The sequence below is a fragment of the Sapajus apella genome, unplaced genomic scaffold, assembly GCF_009761245.1.
Source record: "Sapajus apella isolate SASKATOON/1434 unplaced genomic scaffold, GSC_monkey_1.0 scaffold7, whole genome shotgun sequence".
NCBI lineage: Eukaryota > Metazoa > Chordata > Mammalia > Primates > Cebidae > Sapajus > Sapajus apella.
In genome coordinates, this window is record NW_022436947.1 from 16,926,650 (window position 1) to 16,952,423 (window position 25,774).

General features: G+C 36.8%; 1 long non-coding RNA gene and 1 pseudogene across 5 annotated transcripts in view; one reads left to right on the forward strand and one right to left on the reverse strand.

Annotated features, from left to right (window-relative positions):
• Positions 1 to 25,774, reverse strand: part of LOC116550235 — a 273,807-nt gene that overhangs the window by 95,947 nt on the left and 152,086 nt on the right. For all 4 annotated transcript variants that reach the window (XR_004268287.1, XR_004268288.1, XR_004268290.1 and 1 more), the window contains exon 3: positions 6,176 to 6,305. This is a non-coding gene — a long non-coding RNA (uncharacterized LOC116550235). The remainder of the gene's footprint in view (positions 1 to 6,175; positions 6,306 to 25,774) is intronic.
• On the forward strand, positions 17,242 to 18,986 carry LOC116550234 (annotated as a pseudogene). Its single transcript, XR_004268285.1, has one exon. The product of XR_004268285.1 is annotated as an uncharacterized protein C8orf58 pseudogene (transcript).

The window sequence follows — 25,774 nt, forward strand, 5'->3', positions numbered from 1 at the left end:
AGAAAGGCTACAAATTTTTGTATGTTGATGTTAGTATCCTGAAACTTTGCTGAATTTATCTGGTCTAACAGTTTTTGTGTGGAGTCTTCAGATTTTTATAAGATCATGTCATCTTCCATCAAGGTTAATTTGATTTCTTCCTTTCCAATTTAGGTGCCTTTCATTTATTTCTCTTGCCTAATTGCTGTGGCTAGGACTTCCAGTACTATATTGAGCAGAAGTGGTGAAAAATTGGCATGCTTGTCTTGTTCTAGATATAAAAGAAAAGGCCTTCCATTTTTTTTCCCAGTCAGTACAATGTTAGCTATCGGTTTCTCATATATGACCTTATTATATTGAAGTATGTTCTCTCTATACCTATTCTGATGAAGGTTTTTTTTTTTTTAAATCACAAAATAATGTTGAATTTTAATTATTTTACTTTAAGTTCTAGGATACATGTACAGAAAGTGCAGGTTTGTTACATAAGTATGCATGTGCCATGGTGGTTTTCTGCACCTTTCGACCCGTCCTCTAAGTTCCTTCCCCTCATTCCCCTCCCTGTGACCATGTGTTCTCATCATTCAGGGATGTTGAATTTTATTGAATGCTTTTTCTGCATCAATTGAAATAATCATATATTTTTTTATTTTGGTTCTGTTAATGTGATGTATTGCATTTATTGATTTGTAAATATTGAACCATCCTTGCATCCCTGTGATGAGTCTTTCCTGATGATGGTGAATAACCTTTTTAAGATGCTGTTGAGTTCATTTTGCTAGTATTTTTGTTGAGAATTTTAAAATCTATGTTCATCAGTTATATTGACCTATAGTTTTCCTTTTTTCTTTCTGTACTTGTCTGATTTTGGTATCAGGCTAATGTTGGTCTTGTAGGAGCTTAGAAATGTTCCCTCCTCTTCATATCCTTGAAAATTTTGAGTAGAATTGATATCAGTTCTTCATTAAATGTTTGATAGAATTCAGTAGTAAAGCCATTCAGTGCCAGGCTTTCTTCGACGGGAGATGTTTTATTACAACTTTGAATTCATTGTTACTGATTTATTGAGGTTTTATATTTCTTCATGGTTCAGTCTTGGTAGGTTATATGTGTCCAAAATTTTGTCCATCTCTTCTAGGCTTTCCAGCTGTTGGCATATAGTTGTTTATAATAGTCTCTAATGATTCCCTGTATTTCTGTGATCTCAGTTGCTATGTCTTTTTATTTGTGATGTCATATATTTGGATCTTCTCTCTTTTCTCAGTCTAGTCAAAGGCTTGTTGATTCTTTTTTATCTTTTCACAAAAAACAGTTTTTCATTTGGTCAATCTTCTGTATTTCTTGTTTCAATTTTGTTTATTTCTGCTCTGATTTTTATTATTTCCTTCTAATTTTGGTTTGGTTTGCTCTTGGTTTTCTGATTTCTTGAGGTACACCATTGTTTCCCTGAGCTCTTTCAACATTTTTGGTATAAGCATTTATTGCTATAAACTTCCCTCTTAGTACTTCTTTTGTTGTATTGCTCTGGCCTTGGTTTGATTCCTTAGTGACTACAACATTCTACAACATTTTTATTAAATCTATAAAGTGAATGAAAATCATCTTCTCATAATTTTTGTTTGATCTTAAGGAAAGTAACATTTTAAGGAGCCTCCCAATTATTACAATACTTTTTTATAGGTATGCAGTTAGCATAAGGAATATAATGTCTTGTTGCCCCACTTTAGGGATGTTTACAATAACTATTGGGTTCAGATGATATCTACATTTTATATCTAGTATGAAGTTGTCTATGAATTGTTCACCTAACAGTGTTATCAGCCATTGATGATAGTTGTTTAGATCCATTATTTATGAGTGGTGAAATCCAGAATAAAGGAAATACTATAAAGGAAATTACCTGGTTGCTTTAAAAACTAAATATCATGAAAAGGAAGGAGGGGTAATTTTTATACTTTAAATGAAACTATGAAACACATCAACCAAATCTAGTGGGTAGAACTTATATAAATCCTAATCCAAATAATCAAACTTCAAAAATACGTTTGTGAAACAAGTGAGAAAAAATGAAGATGAAATGAGTATTACATAGTATTTTTAAATTACTATTAATTTTGTTGCATTAATTTTAAGTAATTACTAACAAATAGAGATAAAAAGAATTTTTAACAAGTAGAGCAACATATGGAAGAGTCTGCAAGTGAAATAATATAAGGTCTTATATTTGCTTTAAATTATGCTAAGAAAAAAAAGTGGGGTGGTCATAGATGAAACAAAAAGCTTGAAAGTTAATGGTTGTTGAAGTTGGGTGATGAGCAACCAGGGTTCCTTCGCTTGTATCATTAGCTTTGCATATGCTTTCATTTTTTTAAATAAAGTTATTTTAAAAATTTAACAGATTGCAAATGAATGATTTCCAGGTACAACCATGAAAATAATAATAATTACCATTTTATATCACTATTTAACTACAAAGTACTCCTACAACTATTACTTCATTTGCTTTTCACAGTATTTTCTCAGCCCAAATTGTGACCTCTACAGTAGGTCACAGAGACTACAAAATTCACCTGAGACAACCTAGGATTAAGAAGTGGAGCTGAGGTCATATATTACCCTTTCTCCTCTAAATTCTATAATTATTCTTCATATGGGCATCCCTAGGATTATACAAAGGATTTAGAGGTCAATTTTAGATCCTGGGATGGATATTATGATCATGTTAATATCTTTATTTATTTTTTTTTACTGTATACCAAATTAATTATATTTTAAAGAAATACTGTTTGATCTTTGAACATTAATCTCCTTCAAAGATAAGAATTAGTGTGTTTTTCCATACTGTTTTTGACCACCTTATACATTCATTTACTAAATAAAATCTTAAAATATTATTGTCTGAAAGGAATTACTGACTTTACAAAATCAGCCCCCCAATTTAGCAGTGCTTCTTAAACTTTAGAGTTTATAAGATTCACCTCAAGAAATTGTGGAGTAACTTGGTTGGATTGGCCCTCTAACAAATAACAATTACAAACTTCTGCCTTTTAAATTTAAAATAACTGTTTGAATCCACTAGAGCAGGGCCTAAAGCAGGCAGACACTTGAAGGGAGTCACCCTTGAAAGAGGAAAATTGCCCTGGCTGATACACATTTATTAGCTTTTCACTTGAGTGAGGGCTTTCCTCAGTCTGTGCAACTAAAAAGCTGAAAGTCAAATAGAAATCTGCAGTGTTACGTGTTTGGCAAATACAGTCTTCCAGCCTGTGGCCTGCCTATGCTTTTTATAATGCTGCCTTTTTTTTCCCATTTATTTATTTTATTGCATTTTAGGTTTTGGGGTACATGTGAAGAACATGCAAAATTGTTGCATAGGAACACACGTGGCAGTGTGATTTTCTGCCTTCCTCCCATCACCTACATCTGAATAAAAGTTTTGGGTTGTTGAATTTATAGTAGTTTTTCTTTTATGCTGATTGCTTAGATAAAACATAACACATCTCCAGTATGTATGCTGAGTGTCAAAAGAAAAAACAAGAGCATAAAAAGCTAGATCTATCCCTAGGCTGTGAATATATTTTAATGTATTTCTGGTAGAAACATTATTGTTATAGCTTTTATGTTTAAGTCTATGACCCATCACAAATTAATTTATGTATATGATGTGAGATAGTGGTTGAGGTTCATTTTTCCCATGAGTATCTAGCAGTTGAAATCGTTTTCATTCCACAATAATATTTTTATTAAAAATCAATTGACTATGTAAGTATAGAACTAGTTTTTGATTCTAAATATTATTAATCAATTGTCTACAGTTATGGAATGCTACACTAAATACTGAAAATTATTGATCTACAGACTAAAATTATTATTGCATCAATCCAAATATTGAAAACTGTATATGGGGACAAGTTTTCTTCAGTCTCTCATGGAATCGCCTCAACTGAACTGTACTCTGACCTCATGACATTGGCCTTCATGAAGGGGCAGTTATTTGAAACTTACTCATATTTACTTTGTAAATACTAAGTGCATTGTACTATCTCTCCTTTATAAGCAGTCACAGAAGAAATGTCTTACAAATTTCAATGCCAGAAGACTAATATGTCTCCTCAGTAATCTATTATATTCATCTCATGGAGTCTTGACCGCTAGGAAGATGAGAGATAATGACGGTGAATTTTATGCATCCACTTGACTAGATCATGGGATGCCCATGTATCTGATTAAACATTCTTTCTGGGTATGTCTATCAGGGTTTTGCCAGAAGAAATGAACATTTGCATTGGTACACAGGGTAAGTGGATTGCCTTTCCCAAAGTAGGCAAGTATTTTTCAGTCTATCAAAGGTCTGAAAAAGGTGGAGAAAAGGAGGATTCGATGACTCTGACTGACTGCTTGAGCTGGGACGTCAACCTTCTCTTGTTTTTGGTCCTCCAGGTTCTTGGGCCTCCAAATTTGGACTGAAATTCTATACCATTGGCTCACTGGCTCTCAAGTCTTTAAATAACACCATCAGGTTTCCTGGGCCTCCATCTTGCAGACTACCAATTATGGAATTTCTAGCCTTCATAATCACATGCGTCCGTGGACTTCTTCATATATCTATAATTGGTTCTGTTTCTCTGGGAAACCCTGACTATTTTGTTGATCAACTTTAGCAATTCCATAGAAAACCTTATTGTATGGTCCTATTCTTTACATGGGGACTGTCCTTACTCTAGATTACACCTTACTTTTCAAACTTCATTGTCAATTTTCTTTTTGTTTATGACTCATGATACATTTATATTGTTGTATTATATATACATAGGCACTCCAAATTCAACTCCTTTTTGGAATGATTTAGAATTTAAACAAAACATTACATTCAACGTGTCTTTGGAAATAACTTTTACTATTGAGAACAACAGCACTTGCATTTGGTTTAAATTTATCAAATATCTAAATGGTAGTACCTGCCTTTTCTCCTGCTTTCTCATAAATTGATTAAGAGATAGAGCAAGGGCTTAATAGGTTCATGGGTGGATTCATGTCCAATTCTCCCTTTTCTCCTTGTCTCCACCAATCAGCTTGGGTCCCTTCTTGCCTCCAGTGTACAGATGAGCAGCATTTAAAGAAAAAAAAAAAAGATATGTGGCCCTTATCTTATACCATTAATTCTGAGAAGAATCACCAAAGCTAAAAGATGCTTAATGAGACCTTGAGAAAATTTACATTATGCTTTTTGTAAGAGGAGTAAGAAAAAGCAAGATGAGCTATATAGCACCATTTAGACACACCAGGAAGTACCAGGGAGCTCATAGTGTCCCTGCTGTTTCCAACTTTGCCTGGCAGGAAGGGTGACACTGAGTGTAGTAAACATCATCTGTCACCTGTCTCCCAGCTCATATAGGGTACTGACATTCAGAAACAAGACATTTGACTCATATTCCCAGAAATATCAGCTGCAGGGTTATTTCTAATGTAATGCCTATTTCTATTTCAGGCACTACTGCTCTTTCTTTCATTTGAAAAGTTATTGATTATCTTCTATGTTCTCGGCATTGCCTGTGTGTTGGAGGTGAAAAAATAAATAAGATATGGATCCAGAGATGAAAGTGCCTGACTCTGAATAGCAGCAACCATCAGCCATCATAATCTGTTCCTCCCTACTCTTTACTCATTGCAGATCAGTCGTTTTGCTTTTGTTAAATATCACTCATCTCAGGTACCAGACAGACAAAGGTGATCCATACAGTGAAATGAAATGAATCTAACAGGTAAGCTTCCCCTAACTCTATAAAGAAAAAAATGCAAAACCACGCAAGAAGAAAAAAATTAGTCCATTGAATCATAATGTTTCTTAAACCAATGGAAACAAATTAAAGAAATAAATTTAATCACAGATGCATCAAAGAAACACCAAGGGGACACAGAAAGGTTTTGAAACTCTGAAATCCACGAAGTAATATTCTTTAATATTACTTTTCTCTTAATTCCAGTCAGCAGAATAATACAGTATGAATGAATACTATTAGAAATGTCCATGTACTATTCAATAATTGAGTAAGCTGGGTTGTTTAGTCAAGGTTAATAGTCTAGGCATTCACTGCAAATTGCTTCTTAAATGACAAAAATTCAAAGTTGGAGAAAGAAAGTGCTATAATCCTATAGATACCTTCAGCTGCAACCAATACTTTCTGCTGTGTCTTACCTCATCATCACTGGCATATAGCGATTTCTTGGCTGCCATCTCAGGGTGGCTGGTTTGACTGAGATAAGTTATGTTGGAGTCTAACTGTCAGAGATAGAGAACACAGTGCATCTCAATGGCAGGAACAAATCTAAAAGAAGAAAACACATCGAATTATAGCAATTTATCTCAAAACTTTACAGACCACCAAATCTAATATTATCCAAAGACAAAGTAAAGTAATTAATCTATCTTTTACTAGCTAGACTATTGAAAATGCTTTTGTTTGTAACTGATACATCAAAATTTCTTCAGTGATATTTTAGTTTTCTACTTTGTTTTGAAAGATTCAGTTCTGATTGTTTGCGAATGAAAGAGAACCTAAAATTAAAGCCCAATGATCTCACTTTTTGCTTTTTATTTTAAATGACAAATCAAACCAGATTATCTCACTTTTTAAAAAGATGACTTCACCAGGACCAAACGAATCATCACATAAAAGAAACTAGGAATAGAACTAATATTTGGGATAATGAAAAGCATTAGTTATTGGTAACAAAAAAGGTATAAAAATATATGTGAAATCTATTGAATATTTAACTATTTTAGAACTTACTGGTTTTGGTGAAAAATGAAACTAATAATATATAGAAAGAAGCTATCATCAGAAAGCAATTCAATACATATAACCATATAACAAATTTTGGAAAAGAGCCTGCTATCTTCCCATCACTACCAACCCACTCATATACCTAGGGATTCAACAATTCATATGTGCAGAATAGCACAATAATGAATATTTTAAATATGAATAATACTATAAAAATAAGTAGTAGAAACATAAAGTGAAATAATCAGACAAGATCAAATTTTCCTCTGTCTATTCTTTATTCATACGTTCCCTTTTCTCCTTTAGGTTGAAACTATTTTTTGTAAAAGCATTTTGAGTAATGGATGAATCAGGAACAATGTCATGAATATCAATGTTAATATTTTTATATTACTATTTGCCAAAAAATAGCAATAAATTATCTAAAGTCATCTGGAGTCTTAGCAGAAGCATAGTATATAACAATTGCTTGTTAATTTTAATAGTCAATCCCAAACAGAAAATTTCAAAACACTGTTATGTCATGATGAAATGTCTTTGATTTCAGAGGATATTAACCCATCATGCAATGCTAATGGGAAACATTTTAAGTAATTTTCATGTACTGGTACTAAAAAATTACCCTATGAGTCCATGGGAAAGCAGTTTTCATTCCATTTTTCTAAGAAAAATTCAGGTAACTAAAATCAGAGCATATTTTTCAAGTAGAGAAAGTAACAAAAAGGAAAATAGTGTAACTTCTTGGTTGACTAATGGTATAATTTCATTAATTCATAAAACATTAATTGCCAAACTACTATGTGCCAAGAACATTCCTAAGAACTTCAGATTTAACAAAAAGTAAGATACATTGCCATCAAGTGCTTTCGAGTGTAGTAAAAGGCACAGACAGGTACTTATGAAACTACACTGAAAATTATGGATGCTGTATACAGAATGCTTCGGGAACACTATGGAGAATCACAAACCAACTCTACAGAATCAGGAGAGATTTCTCCTCAACCTTCACACTTAAGCTGAAACCTAAAGAAAGGTAGAGTTAAGTAGGTTAAAAAGCAGGAGAATCAGTCAACAAATGCCAAGAACCACGATCCTCAGAGACAATGTGCAAAATAATAGAGTACATATAAATACTATTAGACATCTCAGTGTTTCCATATATTTAATAATTGAGTACAGTGATGCTGGGTATAGTATGTGCTCTTCGTGAAATAGTTCGTAAGCCTTAAAATAAAGGTAATCATTGTGAATTATGTCCACTTAGGCAAGATTTGTATTTCCCAGAATTACCAACCCTGCACAGTTTTAAGTTAGAGTGCCAGAAAAAGACACTATACATGAGATTGAGATTTGAAAGGTAAAGTGAAGTCATAGCAGGCATATTCTTTCAAGAGGAAGGACAGAGCAGAGTACTGCATCTGTCCCAGCTCCTGCTCCTCCTCCTTGGTCTGCTGGTTTCCTGTGTTGACCTGGATCAGCAGCCAAGCCATAGCTCCTATAGTGCCTAGTAGTTCCCTTTCATCAGCTTCTTCACCTCCTGGGCCGGGTAGGTGTTTTGCTTGAGGTGGATGTCAACTTCTCTTTCCTGGTCATCTGTATTATCTAAGTTGAAGGCTTGGAGGCCATGAGAAACCAGTGTGTGTTCTAGGCCTGCTTCATAAGTCCCAACTCATCTTTTAAGATTAGATTCCAGATTACCCTTATCCCATCTGTAATTTACTACTATCGCTCTTTCTCAACTATTTGCCCAGCTGACTTCACCTTCTTGCATCAGACACCGAGCAGTAGCTTCATATAGACTGTTTATCCTGCTTTCTCAATTGCATAAGGTCACATCCTTGTAACTGGCTTCTCAATATATAAGATACATATAATATGGTTGAACTATAGTATATATGGTTTATATATAATTAGTATATGATACAATATATAAATATATGATATATAAATATATATCATATAAAGAACCAGATATATGTGTGTGCATATGTGTATATATATGATTCTTCTTCTCTGATTCAGGCCTGAATGCTACAGTGATGTTTATACATCCTGTATAATAATATTGGAAAAGGATTATGGCATAATATTAAATTTTAAAAGCCTGTATGCAAAATTGATGCAAATTTTAATTTTAATAATTTAAACATGAATGTATTTAATATTCACCAAAATATTAATTGTGATTTTGATTGGATTAGTGGGACTATGTGTGAATTTTTGTCTTCTTTATATCCTTCGTGTTTCCAACTTTAAAAAAATTAGCATGCATTAATTTTATCATTTAGATCAGCAATAAAATATAAACTTGCTTTCGTGACAATAAATCTTTAGAAAAAAAAAAAGAAAGTCACCTAACTGTGTGATTGTAGGTCCTCTTAATGCAGATAAATGCATCCTTGGGGGCTTTCTAAATGCTGATATTAAAAAGCATAGGAGTAAAAAAAAAAAAAAAAAAAAACATAGGAGTAGAAAAGATTGTAAACAATTAGAGTTACATTTTCAATATGTTCTGCTAAGACTTAGCCACCAAACTTCATGAATGCTAATTTGAAAAACTGGGTCATATTCCTTCACATAACTTTATATCTTTTTCTGTGAAGAAAGTACAGATTTAAGAGATTTGAGGCAAATTTGTTAAAACTGTATATTAAAAACTATACAATAAAGCTCCTTGTAAATACATACACATCTATCTTATGTCATATACCTGCAAACCCACACACATTCAAAGAAATTTCTACTTCCATACTTAATTCTGAATTTTGAATTCATGTAATAACCACTTATACACGGTTCACTTAAAAAGCATACATATGCTTTTTAAAGTTCACTTAAAAAACACTTTTTGATCTTTAAAATTGGTATATTTTTATTGTGAAGCTAAATTGGATCCACTAGGCTTCCAATTTCTTCCAGATATTTGGAACTCTTTCTTTTCTACAGGCTAGAAGTAATGTGATATCCCTTCCTACTCCAGCTTGTGACCCAAGTAAGATTGAGAAGGTGACACATTCTGAAGGCCCCTATGTAGAGCATGCCAAAGAAAAAGAAAAAGAAATAGAAAGAAATGAAATTCAATGATAAGAAAATTGCCTCTTTTTTAAGGTGCTGAGTGGACTGAACACAACTATGAGACCTTGGAACTGTGGTCATGACAACGAGTAATGTCAATCTCAGTCAATCATATCAGTTTGAAGCTGTATCATTACTTAGCTGAAATAAAATACTATACTTGATGAGTTCCTTTGTTCCATATATCAAGTTATTTATTCATAATTCACTGCTATAGCTATTGTGTTATGTGGTTCCTCCCACATCACTACTTCACAGAACGTTCCAAACCAAACTATTACAAGTCGGTCAAAATCTTACCTAAGTACCTGGATTTTATTAAAAATGATTTTGCAATGAGTACCCACAATTTTTAACCCTTATTAGAACCAAGAAGATTTAAGCAAAGATGTAAGAAAACGGACATTTTGAGTCCTTAGTTTCTTTGTCAGTCTAAAGTTCATTAATAATAAGCGACTGCAATTGTGCTTGTACTGATACTTTTATTTCCAATTTAAAGATTTGTTTATATTTTTATGAGACAGAGTCTTGCTTTTTTGCCCAGGCTAGAGTGCAGTGGTGTGATCATAGCTCACTGCAGCCTCAAACTCCTGCCTCAGCCTCCTGAGTAGTAATAGGCACACCCCACCATTCCTGGTAATTTTTAAAATTTTTGAAGAGAGGGTCTTGTGTTATCCAGGATGGTATCAAACTCCTGGCCTTAAGCAATCTTCCCACTTCAGCCTCCCAAAATGCTGGGACTACAGGCATGAGCCACTGCACTCAGCCTCGTTTATTTTTTAAATGATGATAAATGCATTTATGGATGATTGCCAACTCATCACAATATGCTTTTTAGGTACAGCATGGTGATAAATTATGATTTACTTTTTAATATTTTGCTAATAATAGGCAGATGGTTTTAAGTGGTTTTTAAATGGTTAAAGTTCACAATAGGTACTAAGACCTACAGCTAATATTTTTGCAAGCTTACTATTTACTATATACTGTTAAGCATTTAATTTTCATTATCTCATTTATAACTTAAACAACCTTACGATCTAGATGCCATTATTATTCCCATTTTACATGTGAGAAAACAGAGCCTCACAGAAGCTAGTTCAGTTTAATATTCTAATGTATAGTAGAGGAAAAGCAATTAATAGATACTAGAGTCAAGAATGAAATCTATGCTTGCCTGACCACCAAAATTTCATTTATCTATCATTAGGCCATCCTGCTTCCCATGCATGGAGAAAAACAAGCTAGAAAAAATTACTCGCATAGATTTATTTTACTATTTTTCTGTATATTAATAAATATCACCAATAGTTACAAGTCTGGCAAGGTGAGATGTTTGTGTGAAAAGAACAGGGGCTTTGGAATGAGGTTCACCTGGTTTTGATCCTATAATCCCCCATTTACTCATATGAGGTAATTTACCATATGCTATAAATTATGATACTTGCCCTCTGTAATGCCCACTTACTCATCCATAAAATAGAGGTGATGGTAACTACCTTGAGGGTTTTGTGTAAAATAAAATGATGTATGTACAGTAGCTAGCAAAAATAGGCACAAAGTAATTATTTTTCTTTCTTTTTTTATATTTTCCACTGTGCATAACTTTCTGTGGAAAGGCTGAACGCATGTCTCAGTCATCCTTAAATCCCTAAATATAAACAAGTCATGTCCAACATTAAATTTCGGCATAGTTTTTTGATACTTAGCACATGTTCATTAAACACCATAGTAAAATTAAGGTTGCAATAAAAAAAAAAAAATTACAGGAAAGGCATTGACCTGAAAATACTTTCAAGTGGAAAAGTACAGCCCAACTCATCTTGGTGTTTATTACAATCAGTAACAATTTCAGCAAAGGGAATCTTGAGGGAAAGAAACAGTGTAAGAACCTAAGGGCAAACTGATGTGCCAGATACAAAGGGGAGTGGGAGGTAGGAAAAGTCAATGCAATCCTCAAAGAACTGCTCAGAATCAGCCCGGGGAAGAACATAAACTTCTCCCATGCATTTCTGATGTTGAAGCATCTCCTTGTCCTGTATTTATGTGTTACTTTCCTGGATCTTGGAGCAGGGAGAATATCCTGGCAACTTTGAATACCTTATGGGTGTCTACACTCAAAACGAAAAACAAAATTCGAAATATTTCACATCAAGTTTATAATGGTAGTCAACTGTTTCACTGTCAAATGTAGTATTAGATCTGGGCAATATTAAGATTTACAAGATAGCAAACAAATAGCAGTGTTGGAATTGATTGATTTTTAAATAATTATTTGAAGTACTAAAAAAAGTGACTGTGTAGGTGTAATGCTAATGTGAAAAAGGTAGATTTCAACATTAATTGTATTTTGAAAGATTTAAAATTAATCAGACCATTCTGGCTAATGTTGACAATGTTCAGATACTGGCCTTTGCAACATCATATATTCCAAGAAAAGTAAATAATTTGACTTTTATTAACATTTTTCATAGTGAAAGAAACTTAAATATTTTAAGAAATAAAGTCAGTATTACTTACAAAAATGGTTAGATTTCCTGAAATCTCCTTAGTTTTGTATTAGAAATCCTTAGCATTTTGGGAGGCTGAGGTGGGCAAATCACAAGGTCAGGAGTTCAAAACCAGCCTGGCCAACATGGTAAAACCCTGTTTCTACAAAAAAATACCAAAAAAAAATTAGCTGGGCATGGTGTCAGGCACCTGTAATCTCAGCTACTTGGGAGGTTGAGTCAGGAGAATTGCTTGAACTGAGCCTGGGAGGCAGAAGTTACAGTGAGCTGGGATTGTGGCACTGTACTCCAGCCTGGGACACAGTGTAAGACTCTGTCTCAAAAAAAAAAAAAAAAAAAAAAAGGAAAAAAAGAAAGAAAGAAAAAAGAAAAAAAGAGAAATCCTTAATTTTATATTAAAAGTTTTTTATCGAAGAAGGAATTTAAAATAAGTATTTATGATTTGTTGGCTTTTTTAATTATAATTTCTTAAAAGAAAGAAAGAAAGAAGGGTCAGGGTCAAGAAAGCTGATTAGAAGCAGCTACCTTGTGTGACATTCATGAAGAGGAATAAAAAGGGCAGGTAAATACAGTACATTGAACTGAAATATCCAGGTACGAACACTGGAACTGATCAGGGAAAACAACTGGATCCATGTAGAACAGAGAAAAGCAAAGTAGGGCGCCCATCCACCCAGGAGTGACACTGAAACAAGGGAACCTCCACCTCTAACCAAGGGAAACTGTGGTCAGAAACCTTATAAGTCAGAAGACATTGGGGGCCAAAATTCAACATTCTTTAAAAAAAAATTCCAGCTCAGAGTTTCATATCCAGACAAACTAAGCTTCATAAGCAAAGGAGAAATACAATCTTCAAGAAAATGCTGAGGAAATTTGTTACCACTAGCCCTGCCTTACAAGAGTTCCTGAAGGAAGCACTAAATACAGAAAGGAAAAACTATTAACAGCAACTGCAAAAACACACTGAGGAACACAGACCAGTGATGCCATGAGGCATCCCATAAACAAGTCTGCTAAATAACCAGCTAGCATTATAATGACGGAATCAAATCCACACATAGAAATACGAACATTAAATGTGACTGGGCTAAATGCCACAATTAAAAGATATAGAGTGGCATGTTGGATAAAGAACCATGATCCATTGGTATACTGTCTTTAAGAGATGCAGCTCATATTGTAAAGACACACATAGGCTCAAAATAAAGGGATGGAGGAAAATTTACCAGTCAAATGAAAAACAGAAAAAAGCAAAGTTTGCAATCCCAGTTTCTGGCAAAACAGACTTTAACAAAGATCAAAGGACAAAGGGGACACCACATAATGGTAAAGGATTCAATTCAAAAAGAAAATGTAACTACTCTAAATATATATATGCACCCAATATGGGAACACCCAGATTTATCAAGCGAGTTCTTAGAGACCTTCAGAGACTTAGACTTCCACATAATAATAGTGAGAGACTGTATTAGCTGGTTTTCACACTGCTATAAAGATACTACCTGAAACTGGGTAATTTATAAAGAAAGGAGGTTTAATTGACTCACAGTTTCACTTGACTGGGGAGGCCTCAAGAAACTTACAATCATGGAAGAAGGCAAAGGGAAAGCAAGGCACATTTTACACAGTGACAGGAGAGACAGAGAGGGCAGGGGAAATGCCAGACATTTATTGAACAACCAGATCTTGTGAGAACACCCTCAGCATCATGAGAACATCATGAGGAAAGCTGCCCCCATCATCCAATCCAGGTCCCTCTCTCAACATGTGGTGATTACAATTTGAGATGATATTTGGGTGGGGACACAGAGCCAAACTATATCATCTGCCCCTGCCTCCTCCTAAATCTCATGTCCTTTTCATATTTCAAAATCAATAATGCCTTCTCAACATTTCCCCAAAGTCTTAACTCATTCCATCATTAACTCAAAAGTCCAATTCCAAAGTCTCATCTGAGACAAGCTCCTCTGCCTATAAGCCTGTAAAATCAAAAGCAAGTTAGTTTCTTCCAAGATACAATGGGGTTACAGGCATTGGGTAAACGTTTCCATTCCAAATGGGAGAAATTGGCCAAAACAAAGGGCCACAGGCCCCGCGCAAGTCTGAAATCCTTCAGGGCAGTCATTAACTCTTAAAGCTTCAAAATCTCCTTTGACTCCATGTCTCACATCCAGGGAACACTGATGCAAGTGGATAGGCTTTCCACAGCCTTGGGAAGCTCTGTCCCTGTGGCTTTGTGGAGCACAGATTCTGCGTCTGCTTTGATGTGCTGAAGTTGAGTGCCTGTGGCTTTTCCAGGTGCACAGTGAAAGCTGCTAGTGGGCCTATCATTCTGGTGTCTGGAGGATAGTGGCCCTCTTCTCACAGCTCCACTAGTCAGTGACCCCGTGGGGACCCTGTGTGGGGATTCCAATACCACATTTCTCTTTCACACTGTCCTAGCAGAGGTTTTTCAAGAAGGCTCTGCCCATGAAGCAGACTTCTGCCTGGACACCCAGGCATTTCCATACATTCTCTGAAATCTAGGCAGAGGGTTCCCAAAATTCAATTATCGTCTTCTGCACAACTGCAGATCCAACACCATGTGGAAGCCACCAAGGCTTGGGGCCTACACTGTCTGAAGCAATGGCCCAAGCTATTAACATCTGGCTCCCGATTGCTTGTGCAAATTTCTGCAACCAGCTTGAATTTTTCTCTAGAAAATGGGTTTTTCTTTTTGGTCACATAGTCAAGCTGCAAATTTTCCAAACTTTTATGATATATTTGCTTTTAAACGTAAGTTCCAATTTTTAAACCATCTCTCTCAAGTTGAAAATTCAACAGATCTCTAGGAAAGGGGCAAAATGCCACCAGTTTCTTTGCTAAAGCATAGCAACAGTGACCTTTGTTCCTGTTACCAGTGAGTCCCTCATTTCCATCTGAGACCACCTCAGCCTGGACTTCATTGTCCATATCACTATCAGCATTTTGGTCAAAACCATTCAACAAGGCTCTGGGAAGTTCCAAACTTTCCTTCATCTTCCTGTCCTCTTCTGAGCTCTCCAAACTGTTACAACCACGGACTGTTACCCAGTTCCAAAGTTGCTTCCACATTTTCAGGTTATCATTATAGTAGTGCTCAACTATATTGGTACCAATTGCCTGTATAAGTTCATTATTACACTGCTATAAAGATACTACATGAGACTGAGTAATTTATAAAGAAAGGACGTCTAATTGACTCACAGTTTCACAAGGCTGGGGAGGCCTCAGGGAAATGACAATCATGTCAGAAGGTGAATGGTAAGCAAGGCACGTTTCATGTTTTATTCGATGGCAGGAGAGAGTGCAGCAGGGAAACTGCCACTTTTAAAACCATCAGATCTCATGAGAAATCCCACACTACCATGAGAAAGCATGGGGGAAACTGCTTTCACGATCAAGTTACCTCTCACCAAGTCCCTCCCTTAACATGTGGAGATTACAATTCAAGATGAGATTTAGATGGGGAAACAGTCAAATCATATCAGAGACTTTAAAATCCCACTGACAATATTAGACAGATCATCAAGACAGAAAATTAACAAATACATTCAGGACCTGAACTTGGCTCTAGATCAAGTGTACCTGATAGCTATCTACAGAAATCTCCACGTTAAAACAACAAAATATACATTCTTCTCATTGCCACATGGCATTTACTCTAAATTTGATCACAGAATTGGAAGTAAAACATTCCTCAGCAAATGCAAAAGAGCTGAAATAATAACAAACAGCCTCTTGAACCACAGCACAATCAAATTAGAACTCAAGATTAAGAAATTCATTCAAAATGTCGGAACTACATGGAAATTAAACAACCTGTTCCTGAATGACTTTTGGGCAAATAATAAAATTAATGCAGAATCAAGAAGTTCTTTGAATCCCCTCCCACAAGGTGGGAACTCCCTCCAGGATTTCCCCTCTAGAATCCCCTTCCACACTCTTCGTGGAAGCCTTTCTCTTCTTCTCCTTTCCTTCTCTTTTCTCTACCTAAATAAAATCACCTTTCTGAAACAAAAAGAGAAGTTCTTTGAAACTAATGCAAACAAAAAGGTAATGTACCAGAATCTCTGGAACACAGCTAACACAGTGTTAAGAGGGAATTTATTGCACTAAATGACCATATCAAAAAGCTAGAAAGATCTCAAGTTGACAACCTAACATTACAACTAAAAGGTCTAGAGAACAAAGAGCAAGAAAACCCCAAAGTTAGCAGAATACAAGGAATAACCAAAATCAGAATTGAACTGAAGGAAGACAGATACACAAACAGCCCTTCAAAAGATTAATGAATCCAGGAGCTGGTTTTTAAAAAAAAAATTAATAAAATAGATAGACCACTGACTAGACTAATAAAAGAAGAAAAGAGAAAAGCTTCAAATAAACACAAACAGAAATAATAAGGGGATATTACCATTGACCCCACAGAAATACAAACAACCATCAGAGAATATTATAAACACTTCTATGCACATAAACTAGAAAATCTAGAAGAAATGGCTAAATTTCTGGACACATACAGCCTCCCAAGACTGAACGGGAAGAAATTGAATGCCTGAATAGACCAATGATGAGTTTCGAAATTGAGGCAGTAAAATAGTCTACCAACCAAAAAGAAGCCTAGGATCAGAAAAATTCACAGCTGAATTCCACCAGAGGTACAAAGAAGAGCTGGTATCATTCCTAGTGAAACTATTCCAAAATATTGAGTAGGAGGGACTCCTAACTCATTCTATGAGGCCTGCATCATCCTGATAGTAAAACTTGGCAGAGATACAACAAAAAAAGAAAACCTCAGGTTAATATCCTTGATGAGCCGCGCCCAGCTGGGTCTGGACGGGCGGGCGCTGAGCTTCCTCAGCGCGGCGGGGCCTCACGCCGGGATCATGGGGCGGCTGCAGCGGCCGGGGCCGGGGCCGGAGCAGGCCATGCTGGGCCGGCGGCGCGCCTTCGCCGTGGACGGCCGGGATGCGGCTGGCGAGGGCCTGGCACGGGGCTGCATGGTGCCTGGAGTCACCAGCACCTACAGACGGATCCCAGACACTGCCCACGGGTGCTCATCCTGGGAGAGAGGTGACAAGCTCAGTTTCTCAAACTGACTTCCCGGGACTCAGGAGTGGAGATGGCAGTTGGGGACAGCCCCCTGGCCGCCTTACCGGGCCTTTCTCAGGACTCCCTGGACTTTGAACCCTCAGGGAGTCCTCAGCCCCTGGCCCAGGTAGGCGGGCTCCTGGCCAGCCAGAAGCTGGAGCAGGTGCTGGAGCGGTCCCACCGGCTCCCAGCAGCTCCCGCCGGCTCATCAGGACACCGCCCTCTGCAGCCGCCAAGCAAGCCAGAGCGTGAAGTGCCCCTTTTTGGAGCAGGAGAACAGGAGTCCACGGAGGCAGACACGGACCTAGAGTCAGGCCTGGAAGAAGAGGCGGTGGGGGGCCTGGGGCCTGGAGCCTGGGCCTGCCTCCCCCGGCAGGGTCTTCGATATCTCGAACACCTGTGTCTGGTGCTGGAGCAGATGACGAGGCTCCAGCAGCTCTATCTGCAGCTTCGGATCCAGAGACCCCCAGGGGGGCAAAGGCTGCTTCACTCCCAAAGGTGGAGGTGCCCAGTGCCAACCCTCCCAGGCTGCCAGAAGCCCCAGTGGAGCCAAAGTACCACTTGCCATCTTCCCAGGGATACAAGGATCGAGTTCAGGGATCTCCCTGAAACGCTTCAGTCCCACCCCCACCAGAAGGCCTTTATGCCTTCATTAGTGGTTAAGAAGCAACGAGCAAAAAACCTGTCTCTATGCTGAGACCTCTCCGTGCACCTGGTGACCCTGGGTGGAGGCGACTTGATGCGAAGTCTTCCTCGCCCTTTGCCCTGTTGCTGCTTCTCTGCACTGCCAGGAAAAGCTGCTGATGCCTGCCCTCCTCTCTGAGTCGAGGGCTGAATCTTTGTCCTCTAAGCAGTCTGGTCAGGAGCCCTGGTTTCTTGTGAGGCTTCCAAGATGCAGCAGCTGCAGGGCTCCTCCTCCTCACCAGAAATCTCTGGGTTTCCACAATGTGAACTCACTCATGATCAGGTGTCTGTGGAGTGTTTTTGGCACAGTGACCTGTCTGGGCTCAGCATGTTGCAGATGTGTATTTATGCACAATGATATGCATATCTCTGTGTGACTGTCAGTGTTATAAGCTGGTTGGATCCTACCATCTCTTCTGATACAATACATCCAAAGGGTTGATAATATGGGCAAGGTCACTGCAGAAGGATGGAACTGACCTTTATTCCCCAGTGGGCAGTTACTGAGCTTTCCTCCCCAGAGCCAGGCAGCCCTGGGACAGAGAACAGTGTGGCCTTGGCTGCCTCTGCATGGAGTCACCCAGGACCCCTGAAGACTGCACCAGGAATGAGGAAGATCAGGAACAACATGGGAACAGAAGAGTAACTTTCAAAACCAGTGCTCAGCTTTTCTGCTCCGTACTAGCGTTTACTGGTCCTAACACAAACCAGGTGACTGTACTAGTTCTTAGACCCTAAGTTAACCTTTCTGAGCCATAGCTTCCAGCTGGGAATAATGATGCCTGCCCTACCTACCTCACAGACTTGTTAAGAGGATAAAGTGAGATTAAACTGCCTCAAAGTAAAAAAAAAAAAAAAAAAAAAAAAAAAATCCGTGATGAATATCAATGCAAAATTCCTCAACAAAATACTGGCAAACCAAATCCAGCAACACATCAAAAAGCTTATCCCCTGCAATCAAGTAGCCTTCATCCCCAGAATGCCATGTTGGTTCAAAATATGCAAATCAACAAATGTGATTCATCATATAAACAGAACTAAAGACAAAAACCATACGATTATCTCAATAGATGCAGAAAAGACCTTTGATAAAATTCAACATCACTTCATGTTTACAACTCTCAATAAACTAGGTATTGAAAGAACATATGTATCTCAAAATAATAAGCCATATATGACAAACCCACTGCCAGTATCATACTGATTGGGCAAAAGCTGGAAGCATTCCCCTTAAAAATCAGCACAAGACAAGGATATCCTCTCTCACCAGTCCTATTCAAAACAGTATTGGAAGTTCTGGCCAAGGCAATCAGGCAAGATAAAGAAATAAAGGGTATTTATATAGGAAGTGAGGAAGTAAAACTATCTTTGTTTGAAGATGACATAATTCTATACCTAGAAAACCACATCATCTCACTCCAATAGATTTTTAGGCTTATAAGCAACATCAACAAAGTCTCAGGATACAAAGTCAATGCGTAAAAGTCACTAGCATTTTCTTATACACCAACAACAGGCAAGCTGAGAGCCAAATCACAAATGTATTCCCATTCACAACTGCCATAAAAAGAATCAAATACCTAGGAATACAGCTAACAAGGGAAGTGAAGGACCTCTTCAAGGAGAACTACAAACCACTGCTGAAAGAAATCAGAAATGACACAAACAAATGCAGAATCATTCCATGTTGATGGAAAGAATCAATATTATTAAAATGTCCATACTGCCCAAAGCAATTTATAGATTCAATGCTATTCCTATTAAGCTACCAATGATATTCTTCACAGAACTAGAAATAGCTATTTAAAAATTCATATAGAACCAAGACAGAGCACAAATGGCAAAGGCAATTCTAAGCAAAAAGAACAAAGCTGGAGGCATCGTACTACCTGATTTCAAGCTATGCTACAGGGCTAAAATAATCAAAACAGTATGGTACTGGTACAAGAACAGACACATAGACCAATGGAGCAGAATAGAAGAAACAACCCTGAAATAAGACCACCCACTTACAATCATCTGCTCTTTTACACACCTGACAAAAACTATTAATGGGGAAAGGATTATCTATTGAATATTTGTTAACTAAAATCATAAAACATATTACTTTTATGATTATTTTGTATCTTTTTTTATATTTAAAAAGTGGATGTAAACAATCTACTAATAAAAGACCACGGGATGCTATGAAAATTGTACAGACTTAAAAATTAAATAAACTGGGTCATAATGCCTTCTTTAGCTTCCTACATCTTGACCATGTGGTGTGACTTCTTTCTCTTTCCCTCTCTCTTTCTTTTTATCCTCTCTCTCTCTCATGTAAATTTTTTTGAAGAGAAAAATGAGATAAGATTTATGAAATGCCTAGCACACAAAAGGCACCAAATGCTTTTAAAAATTATATGTCCTCACATTTTAATGTGTACAATAAACTGGAGATCTTGTTATGCAGGGTTGTTTTTTATTTTATTATTATTATTATTACTTTTTTTTTGCAGAAGATCTAGAATAAAGTCTGAGTTGCTGAATTAGAAAAAAAAATTATATTTGGGGCTACTTTTACCCCAGCACCTTTCATGAACCTAGAATAGGAGATGGAAAGGCAAAGGCAAGGAAGCAAAACATAAGATTTGACACTCATTAACCAGAGAAAAAGCTAGGTGAATCACATGTGAAGCGAAGAGTGAGATTACAGACATAGCAGTAACTATATTGAATGTAAATGTATGAAATGTCCCAAATTAAAAGAAAGTATTTGTCATATTGATACGGTAATAAAATTCATCTTGGTTACTTGTAAGAAGGTTGGCAAGGATGTGAGTGATGGAAACTCTCCTACCCTGCAAGTAGGAGTGTAAAATAAAATAATCAATGTTGCAATATGGTTTGCTATTGTTTTAAAACTGAATCTAAATCTGCCCTATGATGCAGCAATTCCCATTTCCCAGTATATACCAACAGAAATGTGACTGTACACTTATTCATAGAGCCAAACACTAGAAAAAACAGAAGAGAATGTTAGAAAGCATTATCGTGCTTACCTTGGAGATGGTTAAATGAGAGGGCTTTCTTTATGATGAATTATTGAGATGTATATTCATGGTGGTGTTTTCCTACATTTCTGTTATTCATCATGAAACAACTTCAGAAATAGAACATAATGATCAAACTGATGGCTTTATCAAATAATGTAGAAATAAAGTAAAAATAGTATTGGTAAATCAGGCTTTATATTTTGAGTCACCTGGTGGGAGTTGAGGTGGTGATCTTTGTTTTGTTTATTTTGTTTCCATAATGGAGATTTTCTTGCCCTAATCAACATAACACATATGGACAAGAGCTAAACTGGGTTAAAGATGTGGAGAATGGATCTATGCAGCTATGCTTTGGTTGTGTAAAGCCTTAGCTTTGGAGGAATGAAGTGATCAGCTGGAACTCAGTAGTAGCACACTGTAACCAAACGAGTTAAATAGGCTAGACAGTAATTACCAATGAGTTTACACCTGGTCAGCGGTATTAGGCACCTCGTGTGTGTCTAGCATATTGAAAAGCTACATACAAGGCTGCCCCAGCAAAGGGTGCTTTGCAAGGAGAAATATTTTCAAATGACGACTTAAAATGAGAACTCATGTATACTTAATTTTTTGGCATGAATAACTAAATTACATACTTTAAAAAGTTAAATCATTTTATTTTATTGAAAAAGCTACTTTTAACTATCTGTTTTAAAAACCACAACTTTTTCCTACAGAAATATTTTAGCTCCTCTTTTACAGGAATAGTCCTGTCACTTTTATTTTAAATATGTATCTGTTCCCATAGCATTCCACAAAAAGCCTCAGGCTTACAGATGCTCTTAATAAACCTTAAATGGCTATTTCACTACTGAAAACCACTAAAATGTTCACTTTTTAAAACAGAAAGAAAAAGCTGTGAAATCTGTGACCCCTAATAAGGTTCTCACGAATAGTCACTGTAGAGTTAGCACAAATCTTTGAGTTAAAAAGTTACACGTGCGGAGTGGTCCAGTGTTCATGCAGTTAGAACTTCCTGGTCTTCTGCTTCTCATGCCACCCAGTTAAGAAATATGCCGTGGTGGCACGCACCTGTGGTCCCAGATACTCGGGAGGCTGAGGCAGAAGAATCGCTTGAACCCAGGAGGCAGAGGTTGCAGTGAGCCAAGATTGTGCCACTGCACTCCAGCCTGGCGACAGAGCAAGACTCTGTCTCAAAAAAAGAAAGAAAGAAAGAAAGAAATATGCATTGCTTTTAAAACCCCATAGGTCATGGATTCACTTCTCTGGGTTTAAACTATTAATCTAATAGTTATTTTGGTCTTGGGAAAAACATTTAACTATATATCTTTGGATTACTTCACCTTTAAAATAAAAATACTTATCTCAAAATTTGTTGTGAAATTTAAATAAAATAATTCATGAAAAGTGCTTTAACACAGAGTCTGGCATTTGTTTTCATGACTTATCTTTCTCTATGCATTGCTATTTTGTGGGAGTTTCAATTCCAAAATTGATATTTTATTCTGCACTTGTAGATTGACAAAATCTCGGAATATTTTTCCTGAATTGACCAGATAGTTCAACTCATCAATTAAGATATATATCAATTGTTCAGCTGATAAGCAAATCAATATTTCCCCGAACTGCACATTCTGATAAGATGAGCACTGTGTTACAGAGTTTGCCTTCATTTTTTCATTAATAATAAATTATTACTATAAATGACAAGGAATGTAGGAATAAAAATAGGATCAATTATATTCAAAAGGATCTTGCAATCTTGAGGGAGAATCAAAATGCTGAATGAATTAATAGGGGTTGTATGATGATTGAAACTGATTCAAAAACTATAAATAGTATCTGATGAGTCTCCCATTTTATGATTGGAGAAAGAGAATCTAAAACTAAAAGACATTATTCACAAAAGCCCTCTCAATCCTTCTGTAAAATCCACAAGCATTCTGCTTCTGATTGCCAGAACTCTATCCTCCTGACTTGTTTTTTTAGCGTTTGCAGCTACCTCAACTCTGCATCCTGCTCTGGAGCTACGGTGTAGACAGCATTTGCTACTTTTGCTTATTCAGCATCTATTTCTCTTACTTTCTTCCAATGACTTCCATTATAATGAAAAAGTGAAAATGTAGTCAGGAAAGGAAGCCAACTAAAGTGACTCAGTTTCCAAAGTGTAATTGGAACTTCTATATTAATTATTTTTATATTAATAGAATATTTTATTGTGGTAAAGTAGGCATAACATTATACTATTGAAATCATTTAAGTGCACAGTTCTGTGACATGAATATGTTTGCATTGTTGTATAATCATTACCACTTCATAATTTTTTTGTCTTCCCCTGTGAAAACTCTGTATTCATTAAACACTAGCTTCCCATTCCTTCCGCTTCTCTCAAGCATTCTACATTCTGCATTCTGTCTCTATGAATTTGATTAGTCTAGGTACCTGATATAACTGAAGTATTATAGTAAGTGTCCCTTTGTGACTGGCTTATTTTACTTAGCAAGTTTCATCCATTTCGTAGCATCTGTCATAATTTACTTACTTTTAAAGGTTAAATATCGTATATACATCACATTTTGTTCCACTGAATATACATTACATTTTGTTTTTTCATTCATCTCTCAGTGGATACTTGGGTTGCTTCTACATTCCAGTTACTATGAATAATGCTGCTGTGAACCTTGGTCTGCAAATAACTATTTGAATCTCTGCTTGTATTTGAGTATACACTGAGACATAGAATTGCTAGATCACGTGCCAATTCTATATACCACTTTTTTTAGGAATTGCCAATCCATTTTCAACAGTGGCTATACCATTTTATATTACCCCAGCAATGCACAAAGTTTCCAATTTCTCCATATCCTCACCAACACCTGTTTTCTTCTTCTTTTTTAACAATAACCATCCTAATGGGGACCTAATAAAATATTTGCAGTGCAGGTAGAGACACAGTGTAATTTTTACATCAAATATGTAGATATAGAATATGCATGCATGATGACATAAACATAAAAAAAATCAGTAAACCTACTTACTATTTTATTTATATTATGTGCTAATGTTTTGATGTGTGTGATTCGGTGTTTGGTTGCTATTGTTATTTTTCACTAAAGGTATAAAATAGAGTCTTAGTCGCTTTCTTATTTTATGGAATGCTAGAACAAGAAGGACCTTCAAATTTGTCTCTTTCCAATCCAATGCTCCCCTTCCAAATCTGTGTGTGTGTGTGTGTGTGTGTGTGTGTGTGTGTGTGTGTGTGTTGAGACAGAATCTCAGCCATCCAGGCTGGAGTACAATGGGCATTCTTGGCTCACTGCAACCTCCACCTCTCAGGTTCAAGTGATTTTCCTGCCTCAGATTCCCGAGTAGCTGGGATTACAGGTGCGTGCCACCACGTCCAGCTAATATTTTTGTATTTTTAGTAGATACGGGGTTTCACCATGTTGGTCAGGCTGGTCTTTTACTCCTGACCTCAGGTGATCTGGCCACCTTGGCCTCCCAAAGTGCTGGGATTACAGGCATGAGCCACTGCGTCCAGCCCCAAAGTTGTGTTTTTTAAATACAAGAAAATGTAGCAACAAACAGAGGCTTCTTGGTCTTCTCCTTGGGGCTTTTGCTCTTTACCATGACTGCCTCTGAACATTCACAACACATAATTAGATACAGATGGAGGCATGTAGGTTCAGGAATAAAGAAAACAAATCTAAATTTGTTCGTGTGTTATTTCACAAATATTTCTGTTAACAGAAAGAAAAACTTAATGTGTAATGAGATCTTTACCTTCATGGAACACACAGGCATAAACCTGAAATCTGGAATGCTTGCAGCTGTGCAGAAGTTCATGGTGGTAATGCACATTCAATTGGCTTGAAAAGTTTCTTTTTTTGTTTTTTCTTTTTTCTGTTTGTTTTTGAGATGGAATCTCACTCTGTCGCCAGGTTGGAGTGCAGTGGCACAATCTCCACTCACTGCAACCCCTGTCTCCCGGATTCAAGCAATTCTCCTGCCTCAGTCTCCCAAGTAGCTAGGACTATAGGCATGCATCGCCAGGTACAAATAGTTTTTGTAATTTTAGTAGAGGTGGGGTTTCACCATGTTGGCCAGGATGGTCAATCCCTTGAGCTCGTGATCTGCCTGCCTCAGCCTCCCAAAGTCCTGGGATTATAGGCTGAGCCACCATGCCCGGCAGAAAGGTTTTTATTAAAATATTGTCTGGACTCATCTATAAGGCTATGGCTATAACTGAAGTAAGATTCCTGAGATAAATCACATTTTAACACATATTTTAGTTCATAAATTCCCAACTCTTTCTTAGACGCCCCCTAAAGGCCGTCTTTCACTTTCTCACTAAATTCACTGCAGTGACACTAAATCACCCCATTCATCTATCACCTGCCTCACCACTGATGTGATAAATCCCTATTTCCCTTCTGAGACTTTGACACATGGTGGCCCTCCCTCTTCTGCAATTATAATGTTCTCCTGGCCTCTTATGATTAGAATTTCTGATTATGCACAAATCCATGCAGCAAAACCCACATAACAACATACTAACTACTTTTAACCTCATTATAAATGGGACCTGCTTTAA